Source organism: Rhipicephalus microplus, chromosome 6 (assembly GCF_043290135.1).
Source record: "Rhipicephalus microplus isolate Deutch F79 chromosome 6, USDA_Rmic, whole genome shotgun sequence".
NCBI lineage: Eukaryota > Metazoa > Arthropoda > Arachnida > Ixodida > Ixodidae > Rhipicephalus > Rhipicephalus microplus.
Window position 1 is genome coordinate 84,107,738 of NC_134705.1, and position 8,857 is coordinate 84,116,594.

General features: G+C 55.3%; 1 pseudogene; it reads left to right on the forward strand.

The window, feature by feature from the left end:
• Positions 1-7,879: 7,879 nt before the first annotated feature.
• Positions 7,880-8,058, forward strand: LOC142766349 (U2 spliceosomal RNA; annotated as a pseudogene).
• The last annotated feature ends 799 nt before the right edge of the window (positions 8,059-8,857 follow it).

Genomic DNA, 8,857 nt, shown 5'->3' on the forward strand with positions numbered 1-8,857 from the left:
CCCTGCGGGGTGAGTTCGACAATAAATTCAATGATAGAAGGAGTGTTCGGATTTACCCATGATACCGGGGTAAACGGCTTGGGTGCGTCGAGTGTCCGAGACGGTGGCGGCACGCCGCCCCGGATGACGCGGTATTCGCGTGCAGGGAGTGCGCTAGCTGTGTTTACACTTACGATTGCTCTGGGAAAATAAATGTTTCCGTGTGTATTTCATATATGGAGGGTCTCTTTTATTTTGTTATGTTCACACGTACATACTCAAGTTTCTTATTTTTTTTAACGTTCCTACTCATATTAATAAAACTATTGAGGAAATTATCATTACTGTTTCGGAGGAAAGCTAGAAGTGTGTATACGATGTGTATGCATGTGCGATGTGTATGTATGTATGTGTGTAGAAGTGTGTATGTATGTGCCAAGCTATTTCCGCTTTTCGAATTCACCCGTTTCGCAACGAAAAATAAAAAAAGCCTCTAGAAAATGGGGTTTGGTTGGTGTTTCTGTTTACAGTTGCAGTGGCAAGCGAAGGCATTTTTATTTCACATCTTCACGCGGCGTCTGAACCTGAAGACGCGTGCTCACGCCACGTCTACGCATCTACACTATTCCCCATCACAAATTAAAATCGCAAAGAACGCCACAGGACACACTCCGCACACACCTGCTGTACGGTGGAGCGGCAAAGCCCCGATGTGCTTTTCCTATGTCCACTGACCTTTGGGGTTTGACGTCCCAAAACCACCATATGGTTATGGGAAAATTTCGACCACCTGGGGTTCTTTCACGTGCACCCTAATCTGAGCACAGGGAAATGCAGCCGCCGCGGCCGGGATTCGATCCCACCACCTGCGGGTCAGCAGCCGAGTACCTTACGGCCATCAGACCACCACGGCGGGCATCGCCTTGTTGATCAAACACTTCATTTCTGAACACCATCTCATACCAGCTCATCCACCGTTGGCTCTCGTTAATTACAACGAACATCCTCGCACGCTCACCTCAATGGAATTGCCAGTTGCTGGAAGTTCCAAGAAAATTGCGCACTAGACGTTCGGACGCACCACGCACGTACCTGAAGCGACGTGGACCCCAGGACGCGTGAGATCACGCCCCGGGCGCGCTTTGCCTCCGTACCCACTCGTCACTCCTCACAGCTTCACTAAGCCGAGTATGTAGAAGTCGAAGAAGCAGAACAACAAACCAGCCAATCCCCCACAGTGGGTGTGAGCCACAAGTGAAGGTCAACAAAAACAAGCAACACCAGCGAGCGCAGTGACGAAGCTATCGTAATGGGGCGAAATAATCCACGAATATGGCTGCACGTTGACGCACGGTCGCATTTGTGCAACCACCCGTGTCTCCCGAAGACCGTCTGTCGCGCGTCTTCGACGAAAAGCGCAGGCGAGTACTTCTCCACTGATTTCCGCGACCACTTCACGACCGCCTTCGGCCGCCTCATGTCCGTCCGGCACGATCGACGGAGCGCCGCACCAGCGCCTCGTACACGCCACCATAGCACTCCTACCCCTCGGAATCAGCAAAACTCGGACGTTTTCGACCACGACAGACAGAACCTGCCGGCCCGTTGAACGCTTGAACGACATCGCAGCGTCAAGTCGCACACTCACGTTCCGTCACCCTCTGCCACATGATCCTTCATTCACCGGCTTCACAACCCACGCGGTAGACGTTTCGCACGCATTCCCGGGTCTGCCTTTCACGGCAGGACCTTCGTCGACCTCGGTGCGGTGTTCCGCCACGTCGGAACTTGCAAGGCATATGTTGAGCGTGCTGAAGCAGCCAAAGGCACCACCTTTTTGCCGATGATTGTGGGCGTCGTTGCAGAGGCGTTGCTTGGGCAGCCGGCGTAGAAGCCATGTTGGATGGGTGACGTATTCACATTTTGCACAGTCATTTTTTTTTTTCCTTCCTTCCAGACTTTGGTGCTCGAGTTGGACATGTACACTATGCATCAGTTTTTAAAACAAATGCTGTAGCATCCCTCGCGACATGCCTGATAATGTTCGCCAGCAAGCATTTGGTGTGACGTCATGGGCGCATAGAGAGTACGCATGCAAGCAAGCACGCGTGGCTTCGACCTCTGGGAAAAAGAAGGTTTCAGTTTTAACATGTTTGTAAGCGAAACTAGAAACTTCAAGCGGACTGGGGATAAAAGCAATGCCGTGAAGCCAGCGCTGCCGCTGTCGGTGCACAATGCTGGTTGTGCATGGGTGGACGTCGGAATTGCTTTGCTACTGTTTGCCCGGCTTTTGGCCAGAACTAAGTACGAGGTGTGAAAGAATGGATTTTAATTACGTGCTAATGAATTGCTTCGCTTCTCGGCCTTTTGGCTAAGATCAAAGTGTAGTGTTGGCTTGTCCATCCTACTCCTGCTCTTTGTAGAAGCAATCGACCACCCGCCTGGTTAGTGCGGTGTCTTTCTCTGTCTCTTCTTGTGTTGTTGTTGTGTGCATGCCTTCTTAGCTTGTTCGAGCGACCAGCAACGACTGCCTGCGGATTCTTGGACCCCCCTGCTGACACTTGGTTCCTGCTGCCCTGGATTTCTGGCTCTGGTCATTGGTGAGATGCTAGTTCTTTAAAACACTTCTTTTTTGCCTTTCTTTTCCGCCCCCCTTTGGGGGGGTGGGTTCTCGTGCTCGGCGAGACGGGCTGCTCCAACCGGCCTTGCCGGCAGCTTCCCGTCTGAAAAGCACCCTTTTTCTTGTGTATTAGTTGGCTCAGCGGCCCTTGCATCATCTGCCCAAGTGATGTAAGATAGCGCAAGCCTTCCTTGCACGCCTCTTTTTTTTTTTTTTTTCTTTCGGAGCGCGCCTCTACTCTGGACACCAGCGAGCGCCGCTGGTGACCACGTGGAAGCAGCGTCTCCGCTCTCTCCTCTTTCTTCACTTTTCTCTCTCTCTCTTTTTTTTTCCTCTCTTCTACTTTCCGTCCACGTGGCCCGCGCTAAGGCTCCCCTCCCGCTCCCACTGTTGCCAGCTACACTAACAATGTAGCCAGGCGACTTTCTCTCTACTCTTGCACGCTCCTTTTTTTTTTTTTCCGGAAGCGCCTCTGCTGACACGTGTCAGTAGAGGGCACGCTCAACCGGGTTCTCCTGCCTTCCCTTTTTTTTTCCTTTTCTCTTCTCTCACTCGCTCTCTTTCCTCTGTCTTCTTTACTAATTCCTTCTGGTACCCTCCTCTCTGCTGAGGCGGTCAGTACTCTCTCTGCCTTCTTGGGGCTGCCAGCTGCACTCACCATGTAGCGGGTAGCCCGCGACTCTCACTGGTGCGCACGCCGTGGTTTTTTTTTTCTCTCTTCATTTTCTTTTTCTTCCTCTTCCTCTCTCGGCGAGCGCACCCCTCTTCTCTCTTCTCCCCCGACCAGGGGGAGGAGGTCACACACTCCCTCCTTTTCTTCCCCTTTGTCTTAGGTCGTCAGCTACACTTAAACATGGGTTGACGATCACCCCCCACCCCCACCTTTTTTTTTTTTTTTTCCTTCTCTTCTTTCTCTATCTCCTCTCCATCTTTCTACTTCTCATTCAAGTGTACAGTGCCGTCTTTTATTGAAGTGATTTTTCTCAAGATGCCTAAGTGTTCTCACAATGATGTACATCCGGCCGTGATAATCCTGTTTTCTTTAGAAGTGTTCGCCCACCAGTAGGTGATGTCCGAGGAGGTAGGTCCCCCGAATACAGGGGAGACCGGGACGCCCACTGCACCGAGGCCGCGAGATGCCCAAAACCAACCCCAGCTAGGCAAGGAGGGACAGACCCTTGATGTCTTTTTCCCAATCCCACACAGCTTCACCTGCCCCATAGACAAATGTGGGGTACGGTACTCCGGGATCAGCTGGACAAGCAGGCGACAAAGCTTGGTGCGGCATCTACTAGATGAGCATGAGCTCAAAGTAAAGGTGGCATACACCTGTACCCTATGCTCCACGACCGGCCTTGGGCTGCATCCCACACTCCACTCCTGCATCGCAAGAGGTAGACACGAGCTGTCGCCCCTCGACCTCAACAGGCACAAGTGTCCACAATGCCCTGCCACCATGACAACAAGGAAGGGACTGGACAACCACATGCGCAAACACAAAAGACAGGAAGCAGAGCACATGAACGAGGGACCAACGACCTCAAGGACTTCGAGGGCGGCACCTACTGCAACTCCGACTGGCCGACCCCCCCGCGCTGCTGCCGGCAACCAAGCCACACGGACAATGACCCTTCGATCGTCACAGAGCTCCAACTCAACGACGTCAACGGGATCATCACCAAGCGAGGACAGCACGACACTGAGCGCAACGCCGGACTCTCCAGCACCAACAGAGCTGGCACTCACACCTTCCTCCCCCCTTCTAGGTGACTTGCAGGAAATCCCTGACCGGGTTTCGGCAACTACGGGCACCCCATCGCCCACGCCTAGCGAGGCCGCCACAGCCAGGAGCAGGTCTTCATGTGCCTCTCTGTTCTCACAGGTTGGAAATGCATCCTCCATCACGCCGAGTCCCAGGCAACATGAGTCACCGCACAGCGACACGGACCACGACAACCCACGGCGTTCCCGGCCACCATCACCGGACCGGGCCCTTACCCCTCTCCCTCCTCTCTTAGGCAGCACAGCTTGCTCTCCAAGCCAGAGCTCCAGGGATGCGACAATTCCATCAGCAACCAGCGAGGAGGAGTCACCACCAGAAGGGTCACGGTTTTCGTCCCGTCTCCAGCAGGATCCAGACACAGCCCGCGCTACTCAGAGGACCAGTCAACAAGGAGCACCGCAGCACAGCTTGGACACGGCACAAGGGAACCCTCAACCAAGTCCATCAGCCAGGAGTGTCAGCCACAGCGTCGACTCCCCCACACCCCCAACGTTACCCGAGGGACTTTCGATAGACGACGCAGGCGGCGAGTCACAGGACCCCGCCCCACAGACAGTGAACCCCGGCGAGATCACCCTCTCCGGGCCAATCGACGACACAAGCGTACTCGCAGAGCAGACCCAGCGAATCCGGCAACTGCTTCGGGAGCCCGCCACTGCTGAGCGCTGGGACGACTTCCTCTCCATCCTGGGGGAGGCCGTATCGGCGGTGAGGAGGGAGGCGAAAATTCCAGACAACCCTGCCGGTGGAAAACCCCGCGTCCCGACCAACCCGAACAACGCCCAGCAGATACAGAGCCTGTATCGTCGCAACCGCCGTCGGGCTGTTCGTGTCATCGTACAGGGCGAAACAAAACTCTGCGAGATTCCGCTCGACAAACTGGAGCAACACTTTGCTGAAACATGGGCGCCGAAGGAAGGGAACACCCACCTGCTCCTTAACAAGGCTCGCCCGGACGACATGACAGAGATCTGCCTCGCCCGATTCACCAGCGACGAGGTGGCGGCCCGTCTTCGCAGATGCGAAAACACGGCCCCCGGCAGTGACAGGATCACCTACCGTCATTGGAAAGAACATGATCCTGATGGTCTCTTTCTATCCGCAGCATTCAACGTGTGCCTCCATTTCAAGCAAGTGCCCGACGCCTGGAAGGAAACGAGGACCATCCTAATCCACAAGAAGGGTGATCCGAGTGAGGTCACGAATTGGAGACCCATTGCCCTTGGGAACACCATCTCCAAGCTGTATGCGGGTTGCCTAGCTTCCCGCATGCAGCAGTGGGTGTGTGACCATGACGTGCTCTCGAGGTGTCAAAAGGGGTTCCTGCCGCACGACGGCGTGTTTGAACACAACTTCGTGCTGCAGGAGCGCCTGGACGCCGCGCGGGCCGGCGGTGGTGACCTTTGCGTGGCCTTTCTCGACTTCGCCAACGCATTTGGCTCAGTTCCGCACAACGCACTAATCGATTCTCTTCGTGGTGCAGGTGCAGGAGAGGACTTCTGCGCAATCATCGCAGACCTCTACCGAGACAACGCCACCCGGATTGTCGCCGAAGCTGGGACAACGGCCCCAGTCACAATCTCCGCCGGAATTAGACAGGGCTGCCCACTGAGCGGCCTGCTCTTCAACTTGGTGCTCGATCCAGTCATTCGGGCGGTCCAAGGAGGTGAGAGGCAGCACAATGTGCTGGCTTACGCCGATGATTTGACCCCCTTGGCGGACAGCCCCAAGAAACTGCAGGACCGCATCAACGTCGTGGCGGCTCTCGCGGGCCAGCTGGGACTTCGGCTGAACCCCAAGAAGTGCAGAAGCCTGCACCTCTCTGGTAGGACTCCCGTAGGCACTAGGGACACGAAATTCTTCGTCGACGGAGAAGAGATCCCTCGCATCAGTGACTACGAGAGTCAATCTTTTCTAGGACGCCCCGTCGGGTTCAGCCTTCTCCAAGACCGCTCTAAGGTCGATGAGGCGATCTCCGTCGGCCGCACCCTGCTCGAGTCCATGCTTGCCCCATGGCAGCGAATTGATGCACTGAAAACTTTTGTCTTTCCAGCACTCAACTTCGCCATGCGGTGCGGACAAGTGGGCAAGGCGGAATGGGCCCGCCTAGACGACGCACTCCGGCCCCTGATAAAGAAAACTCTTTATCTTCCAGGTAACGCTGCAAACAACTACCTCTACGGCAGCGCAGCGGCCGGAGCAGCTGGAATCCCCCTCGCCGCAGACACAAGTGACGCCTGCCGCGTGGACAACGCCTTCAAGCTTCTGACCTCGGCCGATCTCGAGGTCCGGGAACTTGCCTTCGAAGCGCTAACCAAAATTGTCTCCAAGCGCATTCGCAGGCAGGCCACCAACGAGGAGCTCGCCTGCTACCTCAGCGGCGAAACGGAGGGCATTTTCCAGGCACGGCCGACACAACTGCAGTCCGTCTGGACCGAGGCTCGGAAGGCTTCCCGCAGGCTACACGTCACCTGGGAAATTTTCGAGGACGGGGGGACCAGCATCACGTGTGACGGAGAGGAAACTCTCACGTCAAAGAAACGACGAAAAGTGGTGAAAACGCTGCGCTTAAGAATGATGCGGGCACGCGATCGCTTCCTTCAAGAAATGCCCAATCAAGGGAAGGCAATGGAATGCGTCGCCGCAGACCCGAGCAGCTCCCACTTCATGCGCTCCGGCAAATTCACCCGCTTTTGCGACTGGCGCTTCATTCACAGGGCACGCCTGAACCTCCTACCTGTGAATGGAGCCAACCCATGGACCACCTCCGCCGACAAACGGTGCCGTGTGTGCGGTTACGCAGTGGAAACGCTGCCACACGTCCTGGGTCACTGCATGCGCCACAGCATGGCCTACACCAGTCGTCACAACAAGATTGTGGCGAGGGTGAAACAAGCCGCCAGCAAGAAGTTCACGGTCACGCATGAGAACAGAGCGGTTGGTACCACCAACCTTCGCCCCGACCTCGTTCTCGCCAGGGGGGAAGAGGCGATCATCGTGGACGTGACCTGCCCCTTTGACAACCGGCTCAAAGCACTCGAGGCAGCCCGACTGGAAAAGGAACGAAAATACGAACCAGTTCGGGACTTCTTGCTCCGCCGCTACCAGAGAGTCACGATCGAAGCAGTCGTCGTCGGCATGCTTGGCTCCTGGGACCCGGCAAATGACAGAGTTTTCAAAAAACTCTGCAGCCGGAAATATCTCCGGTTACTTAAGAAGCTTGCAGTGAGCGAGACCATTGCAGCTTCTCGGGAAGTGTACTGCGCACACGTGGCCATAAAGTGACTGTCACTCGCTGGGCCACGTGCTGACAAAGTCACCCTCCCAAAGACATCGCAAAAATAAGAGGTGATACTACGCGACACACGCCCCTTTCACTTTTTCTCCCCTGCTATTTCCTATCTTCACCTTCTCTATACACAGTTCACGATACACCACCTTCTTCCTTTCTGGTTGAAGGAACAAAAAATGAGAACAAGTTTTTCCTTTTCGGTCAGAAATGTTCCTAACATTTTTGAAAACCTCTGTTCTTATCAGCTTAATATCTGATACGGATCCTATTTGGATCCAAGATATTAAACTTATTTTTGTGATGCGGCGGAGTGCTTGAAGCTTGCTTCACCTCCGCCACGGGTTGGCCCGGTATTGCACTACCTCCGGGATCGGCCCACTCACCCCCTGCGGGGTGAGTTCGACAATAAATTCAATGATAGAAGGAGTGTTCGGATTTACCCATGATACCGGGGTAAACGGCTTGGGTGCGTCGAGTGTCCGAGACGGTGGCGGCACGCCGCCCCGGCTGACGCGGTATTCGTGTGCAGGGAGTGCGCTAGCTGTGGCAGAGGGTGACGGAACGTGAGTGTGCGACTTGACGCTGCGATGTCGTTCAAGCGTTCAACGGGCCGGCAGGTTCTGTCTGTCGTGGTCGAAAACGTCCGAGTTTTGCTGATTCCGAGGGGTAGGAGTGCTATGGTGGCGTGTACGAGGCGCTGGTGCGGCGCTCCGTCGATCGTGCCGGACGGACATGAGGCGGCCGAAGGCGGTCGTGAAGTGGTCGCGGAAATCAGTGGAGAAGTACTCGCCTGCGCTTTTCGTCGAAGACGCGCGACAGACGGTCTTCGGGAGACACGGGTGGTTGCACAAATGCGACCGTGCGTCAACGTGCAGCCATATTCGTGGATTATTTCGCCCCATTACGATAGCTTCGTCACTGCGCTCGCTGGTGTTGCTTGTTTTTGTTGACCTTCACTTGTGGCTCACACCCACTGTGGGGGATTGGCTGGTTTGTTGTTCTGCTTCTTCGACTTCTACATACTCGGCTTAGTGAAGCTGTGAGGAGTGACGAGTGGGTACGGAGGCAAAGCGCGCCCGGGGCGTGATCTCACGCGTCCTGGGGTCCACGTCGCTTCAGGTACGTGCGTGGTGCGTCCGAACGTCTAGTGCGCAATTTTCTTGGAACTTCCAGCAACTGGCAA